Below are 14,955 nucleotides of genomic sequence, written 5' to 3'. Positions count from 1 at the left end.
CTTGTTGAGTCTATGGGGCAAAACGTTTCCAGTGACAGGTGTTTTGCTTTTTGCGAAAAATGATCAGGTATCAACAGGGAACATAGGAATTAATGGGATTTTATTCAGCTGCGACACTATGCTAGGAGTGAACTAGGCCTGATTTATGGAAGGGTACAAGGAGCATGAACATACAGTATACCCTATACACAGAAGTACAGGGATTCTCACTGGAGCAACACAGCACAGATCAGAGCAGTGAACCAGTGCAAGGAAGGGTAGTAAAGAAAGCCTTCTACACATAATGAGTGGGCGCTAGTTTTTTCCCTCTAATACAGGTTTTCTTTCAAAGAGGTGTTTAATTACTAAAAATATTCTGTCAAAATTTGGTTTTCTATGTGTGCCTTGTATGATCCAGGTGATGACTTGATCTGTACATGCCTATCAGGATTCCAACCATACATGTGTACTTAAGTTCTAGAAAATTTGAGGCAGTCTCCAAAAACTTTTGTTTTGTTTTGGTTCTCAAAGAGTTTCTCTAGAACTTTATCCTGGATATTTATTGATAGCCTTTTGATCATTATAATGCTGTTTTGTTTTCTCTAACAAAATCTGGGGCCTTTTAGAAACAGGTGTATGATTATCATTAGTATTAATATTATTATTATTAATACATCATGTGACACTTTATTTGCACACTGCTGGACACCATTCCGATAATTACATGGCTTCTATCAGCCACTAGTCTTACCAGAGTTTAGTTAGTGGTTTTCACAGTAAAGAAAATAAATACTTGTGCAATCAACAGTTTTCAGTTTTCACTTGTAAAAACTTGCCAGGGACAGAATCACCCAAAAAACAGCGATCGTGTGACTTTTCACTAGTTCAGTCAGGGAGAAGGTGTCTTATATTCAGTTTTTATTATATGTTTGGTTTGACAGGGTAAAAATAAACTTTCACAATTGAGAAAAAAAATTCATTTTCCTTTCCACTTTCTCGGCAGCTTATGTCTGCTGCAAAATGACAGGTGCACTTTAAAAAAAATCATAATACATTTTAAACCATTAGTAGCCTATATTTCCTGTGCAGTAAAGTAAAGTGTTCACATAAATCATTCTTTTGCCATCTTAATTCACCAGAGCAGGTTCAGAAAAGTGAAAATGATTATTCCATTGTCAGTTATGACTTTCCTACATCTGTCATAATAGATTATATGTGTTGTATGGAATTTCTGTCTTTTCAGCCATTCTTCTACATAGCTAGTACCTGTCTGGCTTTGGGCCGGGGCTTACGAAATGTACCTGAATCCAGTTTGCTTGCCAACCCACACATTATCCACTAAAATATGGTCTTGTTGTTTATTACTTAACATAGTTAGAGCAGAGCAGTCTGTTGAACTGCACAGTCTGGTAATGTGTTGGAAAATAACATAAAAATTATGTTTTGCCGATGGCTTAATATTTCCTAGTTATTACTGGTACTTATATATCCTTGATTTTTCATTCACCGTGTACATTTGAATTTTTGCCTTCATTTATCATATGTAAGTCATGTTTTGTATGCATTTTAGACTTTGGAAGGAAGAAACTTGGTGCCTAATGTACTCACATTTACCCTATCCAAATTATCAGCATTTAATTTATATGCTGTGGGTCATTTAAGTGATTCACATAAGCCTGCTTAATGCTCACGGCTTTACACATTTCAGCCAATTTGTACTTGAGTGAACTTACACTGATTTTTTTTATAGTGAATATGTTCTGCTCTACCTGTTTGGTCACTTGACTATTTAGTAGAAGCTGCTATTATTAAAACAGAAATGGCAATTTATCTTATCATTTCTGTTGCTTTAAAAGGAGGTCAATGGAAATCCTGCAATGCTTTTCTTGTGGAGGGTGAAAGCTGCTAGGCATATGTTGGCTGTTACTGTGGTATGGGTACCATAAAAAGACACAGATATTCAGGAATGTCCAAAGGGACATGAAGCAAGTAATTCTTGTGCCACTTAACTGATCTGCACTAAGATCAGTACATTGTTAGGAAAACTTAAGTTCCGCCCCTGGTTTCAGTAATTTTAAACATTGACCCAGAGAAAGCATACAGCAGACGTCAGGTAATTGACACAAAACATATTGAAGCCATTAGATCAGCATGGAATTTAGCAACAGGTCAGCAATGGCTGCCTGCATGTTCCTTCAGTAAATATTTCCTTGAAATCCTGGGCTGGGAATGTACCGATCATTGTCCCATAGATTTCTTTGCTTCAGTTTAATTTTCCCCATTGTCAGTGGGTTTGGAATAGATAGTGGAATCTAGACAATTGCACCTAAACCTGTTTGAGATTATACCTGAGGCAATAATACGTTTAAAGGATCATGTTATGTTTTACTTTTTCTACATCTATTCCCTTTAACATACATATACATATAATATCTTTTTTATATTTTTTCTAAAAGGAATATAAAATGTGGCACCAGCAATATTTAATGGGACTATAGAGAGCCCACTGATTTGTGAGGGACTTTGATGAAAGTAATATCTAGCAGTCTTGTTTAACATGCCTCTTGTTGCTGTCTGTTTTCGTAAGCCTGTTCTCCAATAGCACATCCACAATTTCTACTCATCTTCTGTCCTATGCATACACTCTCTGATCTTCACCGGTAGTGTGTCTGCTTTCTCTGAACAAATTCAAAAAATAGTCACCAGCACACAAAAGCGAATTCAGTCAATTCTTCTTTATTGACAAAAGAAAGGTATGTAACAATGTGTAGCGACGCTTTGGAACCATTTTGGTCCCTTCTTCAGGCAAGCAGAGTGAAGAAGGGAGGGAAATGGTTCTGAAACAGTGCTACACATTGTGACATACCTTTCTTTTGTCAATAATGAAGAATTGACTGAATTCGCTTTGGGGTGCTGGTGACTATTTTTTAAATCTGTACTTGATTTGCGGTGGCACCTGCAGTCATTACAACACCCACCCAATGTGTTGGGTTGTATCCGGGCAGGAGTGCGATGAGATTCTATGAAGTTTGACTGTTTTCTCTGAACATCTACTGTAGTATGTGCACAGTCTCTGAGCATCTCCTGTACCATGCCTGCGATTTCTGACCATATGAAGCATTACACACTTTGAATATTATGTGCAAACCCTTATTCTGAGTAAGTTGTATTTACTGCCATAACAATGAAACATTTAAAAACACCCAAGTCACGGTGTAATATATATATGTATATGTGTATGTATATATATATATATAAATATATATATATAAAATATATATCTCAAAAACTAAATTCAAAAGCGCATAGGGAACATTGATTAGTAGTCAGCGTTGTGTCAGCTTTCAAATGAGCAAAACCAGTCATTCAAGGATTAAATGGATCTAAATGACATTGCGTACCCAAAAAGAGTAAAACAATCCTGTGAAAGAAATTCTTTTCACTAGGAGAAAACAATAGCGAAACCTGAATCAAAAGGAACACATTTGTTATGTTTCCCCTGCAAACAAAGGAACATTTTAGCAAAAAAGAGAAGCATTGAAGCAGGCTCTGTGAAACATTGGAGTCTAAATACAGAAACCCTATGCATAATGGTTTGAGAAAAGATATGGTTGGAAAGATTCAAATAACAGACTTGCTTGCTATTTCACAAGTTTGTTTTATATGATTTTGCACTGTTATGGCTCCTGAATCCACTTCTTTATTAACAGGACAGCAACCCTGTCTGTTCTATATTTGACCATTGCTCATAGGTTTCATTATGATGGGAACATTCATGCATCTTTTGTTGCAGTTGTGAATAATGAATTCCAAAGGCGTGCAGTCAATGGTAATTTTATATACATTCTCATACTTGAGAACACAAGTGAGTGAATAATAAAGAATACACTCAGTAGCACTTCACCTGATCTGCTCCTGTGATTGTGCTTGTTGTTCCTGGTGTTTCTTTTTATTGTCTGTTATTTTTACTGGATTTTTGAAAGAAATATCATTAAAGTTATAAAGTAACAATAAAGTTGTGTCTGAATACAGAGCAGCGTTATTTCCTTATATCTACATAACAGGCACTGAAAGTACATTAAAGCAAACCTATCAGGCCAAAGCAAACCATTCAGGTCAAAGCAGCAAGATTCCTTTATCCCCGTTAACAGTAGCATACATTTACCTTTCCTTCACTGTGTGTTTCATTCCAGGAGCCGAGGGAAATACCCGATACTTCCGGGGATGAAGAAGAAGAAGCGTGGATATAAGACCAGTTAGCCTGCACATTGAAAGAGAGGGACAGATTGATCAGTGATTAGTCTTTATTTACTTAACTTTTGTTCCACCTCTGGGTGCATAGACTTTACTGGTGGCCAGTTTTAAGATTTAGGATCATTAATAAAGAGACATATAGCAGGGTAGGAAGAAGAAAAATGATACTGTCATAGCTCAGTGAGAGTCAGAATTGATGTACATGCAGAATAGCATAGCAGGAAACAGACAGATGATTACACAAATCAGAAATCAGGTTAAGGGTATTATCAGTAGCACAAAGGATATTGTAGAATAGTGAAGATATATAGTCCTGGATGTATAGTCCAGGAAATGGGTCTGGAGGTAAAAAGAGGAAATGAAGGAAGACAGGATTAAAAAACAAAAGCAAAACATGAACCAGGATCAGAAGGCTAAACCCAAGCATAAGAATGATCACAGAACACAGGAAAACAGGCTTGGTACCAGACTAAGTTATACACTAATGCTGGCCATCCACACAAAGATAAACAACTGATCAGTTAAAGATCTTTAAATAAACCAATCATTTTACATAACAAAAAATGATTGAATGTTTGGTTGAGTATGATTAGATTTTCTGCTGGGAATAATCATTTCTTTTTAATGAAAAGATTATTTATCGATCAATATCCCCACCCCCACCCCGCATGTAATGTAGTTGATTTCTGAAAGATGAGATTCTTTCATCATAGTTATCAGCACTGACATAGAGGTTTACTAAAGGAGCATATTTGTACTTGGCTCAGTGATGCTCTATTCACACCAATCATTTAATCATGTACATAGGATATTCTTTTTTTCCATTCTTCTGTGCATGAATGGGTGTTCAAAGTAAATATTCACTTGGCTATCAAAACATGTACCCTTTTATTATGTTGTCCCACAGAATGAGACACAGCTGCAGTTTAACAGGTAATAGAGACTAGCCAAAGGAAGATATTGACTGATGGAACAGCCGAGTGGTAAAGGAAATGCTCAATGTATAGGGTAAAATTCTTTCAGGTTAATGACAGTATGTATGATGCTCTATTATAATTCTATATGTAAGCAGCATTGCTTGCTTCTCTGTTTGCACTGCTATAAAGGCAATATTGTTTCTTTACTCTGAATAAAGTTCTATTTTAGAGAGAATTTATAGAAACAGCTTGATAATCGTGCCGAATACTTTAGACTGGGCAGAGCTTTGAACAATTTTCTTTACTTGTGGAACCTTTTGATGGTAACTAAGGAAGTTGGCTTCCCTCCTTTACCCAAAGCATTAGTATTTGACTCACATAACACAACTATTCCCTAGCCAAGTGCTTGAGATGAAATGAAGCAGCAGTACATCATCATCAAAAACACAAAATTGCTTTTCACAAGAGTGAAGAAAATACATTAGGATCATTAATATGTGCTTAGAGATTTGCACTCTGTGTAGGAAAAAAAATACATGTTATATAAATATATGCAATGTTGTTCCATTAAAACTGCTCTCCTAACAAAAATTTTAGATTGGTGGTAAGATCTGACACTGCCAATGTTCTTTCTGAGACATGACATTCCAAACACTGGCGTTTCCGATATTCAACTTAAAAACCACTAAAAATGCAATCAGTGTCATACTTCATGCTCTGTTACATGCCAATAAAGTCAGCAGCTTCTGAGCTGCACATTATGTTTTGCTGCTCGTTCTATATTTAAATATAAAATGGGCAGTTCCTTTTTTTTTGTCTAAAGTAGACATCAAAAATCTTTTTATATTTAATGTTTAAAGTTTTTTTTTGCATGTTTAGCATACAAATATTCAGGAAATTAGATCTATTTTTCTTTTTCTGCTTGTTACCTGGTTGTTTTTGCTGCTGCAACATGATAACGTTCCTCTGTCAATCTGCTGTTCTTACCGCATCCATTATTATGGAGCTCAATGGCAAATTTGGGAACAACAACAGCACAAAAAGCGAAGGGGGACTTTCTGAGTGAACTTTGCCGCACTGGCAATGATCTGGAGGTACCATTGAGTTCAATGGGCAATCTGCTGACAACAGCAATGTGCAGAAGTAAGGGAAGAAATATGTGGAAGAACTTAGCAGTACTGTAAATACTCCAAGTGCTGTTAAGTGTAATGGGCAATCTGGTGACAGCAGCAGTGCACACACAGAGGGAAAGTTATAGAACTTGAAGTGACACTAAGCTCAAGAGTTAAATCTTTAAAAAAAATTCAAGTACCTTAACTATTAACACAAATGTAGCTTATTTATGTATCACTCCGCCTGTAGATCCTCAAATCATCTCTGAATTGGTGCTGACACTGTCCTTCCTTCTGGAGGGTGGCTACTTTTGTTCCCCATTGTCCTTGTCCATGTTCTGAAGTAGCCACCGCTGCAAGCTTACTCCTGTAATTGACTACAATCTCATGTTTATTTTGCTAATTTGTATTGAAATTACAGTCCATCACGGGTGAGCTTGGTGCGGTGGCTACTTTACACCACACAGGGACCGTGAAGAACAAACTTAGCCACCCTCCAGAAGGAAGGACAGGGTCAGCATGAATTTAGAGATGATTTGAGGATCTAAAGCTGAGTGATACACAAATAAGATACAATGGTTGAGGTACTTGAATGCAATTTTAAGATTTTACTTGTGAGTTTAGTGTCATTTTAACAGTACTAACAATGTTCTAAGTACTATTGTGTTCAGCTAGTCACAGCAGCATCACTTATAGAGGAGGAAAGAGATATGTTGAGGAAGTTAGCAGTACTTAATCTTAACAGACAGTCTGAAATAAGGAGCATAAAGTGAAACTCTGAAAACAAAACAAAGCGAAAAAGTAGAGAGCTACTTTTCTTCAGCATTCCAAAGCTGTGTATGTCTAAACTAGGAAAAATACTGCTCTCCTAATGAAAACGGGAACTTTCCTTACTCTGATCCTGCAGGGGAGTATTATCAGTCAGTAGTAAAGGGGTGGCCAGAGTCTTTTGGTAGCGTGAGGCTATTTTGTAGTGAGTAGCTGCTAATTTGCATAATAGCTTCTCTCTTGCTGTAACACATGCCCGTCAAGTTATAATTAATTAATTTACTTTAAATGCACTAGAATTTTTAAGTGATTTGGTCAAGATTTTCTGCTGTTTTCCTTCTGAGAATGCTTGCTGCCTGGTTGTGTCTGGCTTTAAACTTTCTTAATCACAAATCTGGATCAAGTATGCAGAAAAATCATGGAAAAGTCAGAATTTCTTGTCGCTGCTTGTTTAGAGATCACAGGATGGAAATCACAGGTCAGTGACTTGAAAGTGTGGAATCCAAAGCATTGATCAGACAACGAGCATTTTGAAAAGATGAGTTCAGCAATAGGTACCTACATTGTTTTTCTCCTGGCAGGTTTATTTTATATTATTTTCACCACACAGTTTCCTAAGTAAAGATGTTATAAGTTGACCTGCCTGTTTTAGAGGTCTCTGAGATACAAGACCTCTGACCTTTCAAATAGCAACAATATACCCTTAAGTATATGGGAATCATCATCCTTAGTCTTCTAAGCTACTATATTTTTTAAATTATCTTCCCATATTAAATAGCCTAGACAAAGAATAGAAAAAAACAGGCTTTAGGTTAGGTTTTTACATATCCTGAAAAATGGGGATAATATTCAACAGGTTATACATTTCTGCATGCTCTAGATAACTAAAATCAATCTATATTAGTGTCATCTGGCAGCAAAAATACCACACACAAAATTTATGGACCTTAGTAGCCCCTCAGAAAAAGGACTCTTAGGGGGCATAAATCTTCAATTCTTTTTGTTTAATGGATTGGTTTGTAAACAGGAAAGGCAAATTCTGGATAGCCCTTGAAAAGGCCTTGTATTGTTGCATCTAAAATCTTTCTCATGGGTTAAAAGCTCCAATAAGGCCATTAGTAACACTCCCCTACTATTGGTATGAATCTCAAATTCCTGATTGTTAATGATCATAGCTTTTGCATAACAAAGCTTACAATCTTTGCCCTTGTCTTTTCACCTTGTAACTCTTAGGCCATTACCAGTGTTTGAAAGTCTGTGCTCCCAGAAAAAAGCCAAACAGTTCTTTGATTCCTTAAATTGATGGGATACTTTTGAAAGGAAGCCTGACCGTTTTACCACTAACAATTAGATCTTTTCGTCTAACCCAGAATTTTTATGTGGCCTATCATGCATAAGAACATACTTATAAGATTGTGCCACAATGGTAAAGATGCTCAGCTTCATCAAAAGTTTACTTACATTCCTGGGGTTAGTTGGAGGCACTTAAGCAACAGAAGTAAACATCTATATATTTGATAAGTTTGTCTTCCTCATTCAGAATATCAGAAGAAAGCAGATAAATATATAAGCAGCTATAACAAGCTGCAGAATTCAGAATGATCCTTGTGCTACTTTACTTTTCATAGTTTGAGGATCCATTTCTAAATTCAGAAAGGATATCAGGCACCTCTTGGCTGTGTCTAGATAAGTGTTCCCTAGCCATGGTTACTATTGTGAAATGGGCCAGTGCTCTAAATTCTATTATACATATGAAAAATCTCATGGCACATGCTAATGGATTACTCAGCTAATTTTAACAGGTCTTGAGCTCTTTGATTGATTTTGAAATCACAAATTAATGCATGACCTCCACCAACAATAAAATCCCTAGTGATTTATTTCTCCTGACCTATAAATTAGATTTCCTGGTTTTCTGTGGCCTTCATGGACTTTCTGATGTTGCTAGTTATCTTCTTTTCACTTAGGTACATATAAATATATATAATAATTATATATATACATATATATAAAAATACTCTTAGTCTACTGCATTGAGATTACCTTACAGTTTTCACCATGAGATTATTAGCACTTTTCAGCTAACCCTGTCAATATGCACATCAGCAGTGAGCGTTACCTCTCAGTTTAGCATAATTACTTTTACTTATCTTTACTTGCCACATCTCCTTTTGTTTCTCTTTTTTTTTGTTTATGCGTGCTTCCTTGTCTTACACATTTGCCATATACATACAACCTGGTCCTAAGTCAGTCTTTCCACCATAATAGCAACTTACTGATCTCCCTTTGGAATAGCCCTTATGGTTGTGTTGAATGTGTTGAACATTTTCAAGTATTGTATCGCTCATACACAATTTTAAATGCTTTTAGGACAATAGTAAATGTTTTAACCAATGGCTCTTCCATTTTGTATGCTGTATGTGTGTTTATTTGTATTAAGCAATACCCCTAATCAAAAATTAATTTCTTACTATTACATTGCACACAATCAATGAGGGTTTATTGTAAATAAACATGTATATCTACTTATAATTATATATTTACATATGCGAGTAATAAACGTAGATATTGGGTAAATATGGCAAATCAAATTATTTTTCCAAGACGTTGAACCTTTTAGGACAATGCTAGCATGAGCTCCACATCCCATGAACTCATGACCTGTGTAGAGAATGTAAAAGATAATAAATTATTTTAGTCAATTCAGCATTGTTTTTGAGATTTATCCAAAAGACACACTACCTACTAATGTTAACAGCACAAGTACAGTAAGATCTAAAACATATTACAAGAGGGAGAGTTACTGCTATCCAACATAACAGAAATGCAACAACTGTGAGCATACATTTACAGGTTTATTTTTTAATTGAAAATTTGTGTTTTTGTTTTGTTTTAGATATAAAGTGAAGGATACATCAGATTTGTTTCTATGTCTGTGCCCCTGTAGGGAAATATCTCTTCCTTATCAGGGAAAATATTGAAATGTTTAATCATCTTATCATATAATAAATACTGTATTTGTAAACCTTCTATTATTCAGGCTGTGCAGAAGGAAGGTTGGTAAAGTATCTGATCATTATAAAGCTGGAACAATTATCTGGACCCTTGGCATGCACTGTTACATATCTAAAGATTACCAACTAGCTTGGTCCCAGCAGAAGCTAGTGACATTCTCCTACCCTATTCCAGGGCTGCTGCTTGCCCTGCCTTGTTCTGATTAACTTTGTTATCCACTCACTTTCCCACCTTTTGCTTTTTTTCATGTCCTCATTTCTTTTCTTATTCTCTCATTTTTCTCTACCTTTTTAGTGAAATATATACATTCTAATGTTGATTTTTTTTTAATTACAAACTGGTTGTTGTCTCTCCTGTTTAAAAGGAAGCCCATTGATAGTGCTTAAATACTGTGTACATAGTCACTACAATATTTGGGGGGCTTTTTGCAGTTAAATATTTACACTCTAATGTTGATTTTTGTAAATAAAAGCTGACTTGTGTCTGTCCAGTTCAAAATACAGCTTAGTGAATGTGCTGAGTGCTTATAGTGTCTACAATATTTTAAGGGGGTTTATTCAGTAAACTAAATACTGTATACTCTAATGTTAATTTTTTTGATTAAAAGTTGGCTGGAGTCTGTCCTGTTCAAATAATCATTGGGATGATCATCCAAAGTGGCCACACTTTTTCCCGGCCCTCTGCAGGAAGCCAGATTACCTCTGCACCACCAGGTCGAGGACATGTGTCAGGCAAGGTATGTATGTCAACTTTCCCTGCTGAAAGGTGGTCATCACGTCACATATGACGCTGTCTGGCACAAGATGGTGTGGTTTTAGCCACCTCTCAGCCTACCCCTAAACGTGTGAAATACAGGACACTCTAAAAACATGTGGTGTGGCTGTTGCAAGATGCACAATAAGGAGACCTGAATTGAGCTTTTCGGCCACAACCATAAACGCTACATTTGGAAAGGAGTCAACAAGGCCTATGATGAAAAGTATACCATTCCTATTGTAAAACACGGAGGTGGATCGATGATGTTTTGGGGATGTGTGAGCTACAAAGGCACAGGAAAGTTGGTCAGAATTGATGGCACGATGAATGCAGTATGTTATCAAAAGATACTGGAGGACAATTTGCATGCATCAGCCCGGAAGCTGCACATGGGACGTACTTGGACATTCCAACATGATAATGATCCTAAACACAAGGCCAAGTTGACCTGTCATTGGCTACAACAGAATAAAGTGAAGGTTCTGGATTGGCCATCTCAGTCTCCTGACCTCAATATAATTGAGCCACTCTGGGAAGATCTCAAACGTGCAGTTCATGCAAGAAAGCCCAAGACTTTACAGGACCTGGAGGCCTTTTGCCAGGAAGAATGGGCAGCTTTACCATCTGAGAAGATAAATAGCCTCATCCACACATACCGCAAAAGACTTCAAGCTGTTGTCATTGATGTTAAAGGGGCAACACACCTTATTAAGAACTGGGGTATGTAAACTTTTGATCAGGGTCATTTGGGTAGTTTCTGTTGTCATTATGATTGAAAAAGAGTAAACACAGTTGATTGATAATAAATGGCTTCAGCCAAACACTACTCATATTCGCTGAAAAATGGCCAGGAGATCATAAATTCTGCCAGGGTATGTAAACTTATGAGCACAACTGTACATCTACTTTAAATATACCTTTAATATGGTTATTGCTATGTAAAAAATATCCCATTTTTACAAGCGGTCACATTTGTGCTGGGAAAGGTTATATTTGCTTTTATCATAAAGTATGACCTCCAAATAAAATATAATAATTATACCATAAACACAGTTGGCGTCACAGATTATTAATGTCATGAATTGCAATTCCAGAAATGGAGGTAATGTGCAGAAGGGTTATAGAATTATTATAATTAACCAAACAGTGTTGCAGATAAATATATAATAACAGGATGTAAATTGGACTGAACTCTCCCATAACCTAAAATATTAAACGTGCAAAAAACATTTTAGAGCAATATTCATTTAATTAAAAGAACATAGCATGGAAAAATATCAACTGCTTATTAACACAGGTTACAAATGTTTGTGTAATATTGTTATTAGCTGACAGATTAAAACAAACAGAAACTCAAAATATAATTATAAAATGACTCCATAAATCACAGAATGCTATGAAAAGCAGGTCAGGACTGTAAAATATAACCTTGACACTATAGCATAACTAAAGGTTACAGTATAATGTACAATTACTAGCACACATCTTCTTTTTAAAGCAAGCCCTTGTAATTGGTAATCCAAAGGTTGTACATTAATGCAAGGACCTCTGTAGGCCTGCGTGCACAGTTCTTTTATTTAAAGAATAACTGGACCTTAATACAATTATCATTTTAAATCACCTGCCCAGGTCTTCTACGCCCCTCTTTATGATCCTGGCAGATTCAGGCTGTGTGACCTCTGAAAACAGCAGGATACCTTTGGAAACTCTCCTAACCACCATGTAAGGTGAAATCGCATTCATGCCTATAAAGGGGCCATCTAATATTGGGTTGCAATATTAGTTGTCCACTCCATAAGAATTGGGATTTTAGCCATGATCCCTGCTTCACTATAAGACACAGTAGTGATGTAGAGGTTGGTGGAAGGAACCATAGAACATGGCAAATGAACCAGGAGATCAACACTTCTCCAAGTGTCGGTTTCTGAAGAATCTTCAAGCAATATTTACTTAGCAATAAAGCAGCAATTAGCAGTGCGGGCACCAGAAAAAAATGGGCATTATTTAATTTTTTTTACACCTTTCATTGTTTTTTTATTGATGAATTCACTATGGACTGTATGTGTACAGTAGTATTAACCACTTAATCTTTTTTGCAATAATTAATCCAGAAAAAACAAATATACATTGCCCAGCAAAATATTTCTTTACATTTTTGCCCAAGCACTTACAGTCATCATGTTTTAGAACTGCTCGTCCAATCTTTCTTCGCTTTGCTTCCTTGAACTTTCTGTTGAGTGCAAGATCATAAAGGACAGCACAGACTCCAGCACCTGTCCATTTGCTAGCTTGGAGACAGGAGGAAGGAGGAGGGGGAGCGGGGAGCAATGGAAGAGCTTGCCTTGTTATGTTTGTGTGTTTGTGTAGACACACACAGCTTTCTAGCACACACATAGGGTGGCTCCATAGGACCCTGTAAGGGAAAGGAGACACCATAAAACAATATTCCAGGTCCAGTGCCCAGAGGACCAACTGATTCTGCAGGAAGCTAAAATGTGTAAACATCACAAAGAGCAGAATACATTAATCAACATTTAAATTGCTTAAAAACCTTTTGACTTTAATATCACTTGAAAGTTGAACTCCAGGCAAACAGCTAAAAACACAGATAAAATAGATATAAGGGAACTATATGGGGACAAGAAGATGCCAATAGCAAGTCAAATTCAGGTACTTACACTGCTTGCATATAAAAAATTAACTTAAGAATGTATTAATGAGTACCGGGCTGCAATAATTTGTGACTTTTATATCTGCCTAGATTTCAGCTTTCATAATTCATTAAAAGGAGTTAAACCTTAAAAATCAATTCAAGTATCTTAACTATTGACAGCAATGTATCTTATTTGTGTATCACTTGGCTGTAGATCCCCAAATCATCTCCAAATTGGTGCTGACACTGTCCTTCCTTCTGAAGGTTGGCTACTTTTGTTACCCATGGTCCGTGTCTGTTGTAAAGTATCCACCACTCTAAGCTTGTACTCATGAAGGACTACAATCTCAGTACAAATGAGTAAACTAAATGTGAGATTGTAGTCCATCACGGGAGCGAGCTTGGAGTGGTGGCTACTTTACAACACACACACAGGGACCATGGGGAACAGAAGTAGCCACCCTCCAGAAGGAAGGACAGTGTCAACATTAATTCAGAGATGATTTGAGGATCTGCAGCTGAGTGATACACAAATAAGATACATTTTTGCTAATAGTTAAGGAGCTTGCATTTATTTTTAAGATTTAACACCTGAGTTTAGTGTCACCTTAAGTCTAATCAGATAAAGCTACATTTATAAGGAAAGTGAAAAAGAAACATCATACTCCACATTCTCATTAAATGGATTTGATTAAAGGAATAGCATTTTTTTCATAAAACCTTCTACGGCTATTATTTAAAATACATACCGGAGGATAAAAAGACACAAAATAAAGCACTTGAGATTGGGCATTGTGAATGTCTGCCCATTGAGTCTATTTAATGGTTGCCTCTTTGATCCTGAGAAAAAGCTCAGTCAGCAAAGAAAGAAGGATGATGTCACAAATTCAATAGGTCCCAATTACAAAGCTGCAGATAAAGAGCTAATTGAGCTGGGATGCATTAGCATGCATTTCTTTCATTTTTTGCAGTCATCTACTGTGATCTATAAATGTAAATCTGTTAATAACGTTCACGCTTTTACTGATGAGGCTTTGGAAGTGTAACAAAGGTTTATTAAGTATACTTATAAATCTGTAGATGTCTGATGGGATAGAGGAATTTACCATAAATTGTAGATATATTAATATAGAAGGAATGATGGCAGTAATCAGGAGCTTTCACCTTTTATCAGTTCAGAGCAGTTGGAACAATGAAGGATGATTGTTGATTGAATATTATGGGCTACTGCACTTTGCCATTTGCTTATTTAAATATTGTAGAGGGTACTATGAAAGTGATATGCTAAAGGCAAACTGTGCGGATATCGCTCAATTTCTTTGGTGCCAAAACACAAAAATGCACACACAAGTGGGAACACCATGGCATGGGTTGACTATCCCAGGAACATAGATTACTTTCTAACTGTAAAAGTGTGTGTAATTCCTGACAATGAAATTCCTTTCTGTCTCCCGTTTAATCTGTTACATATGCCCAAAATTGTCCTTTTTTTTCTTTGGCC

The sequence above is a fragment of the Nanorana parkeri genome, unplaced genomic scaffold, assembly GCF_000935625.1.
Source record: "Nanorana parkeri isolate BGI_ZX_2015 unplaced genomic scaffold, ASM93562v1 scaffold207, whole genome shotgun sequence".
NCBI classification, from domain to species: Eukaryota; Metazoa; Chordata; class Amphibia; order Anura; family Dicroglossidae; genus Nanorana; species Nanorana parkeri.
The sequence above is the reverse complement of the archived record's forward strand: the minus strand, read 5'-3'. Positions refer to the sequence as shown.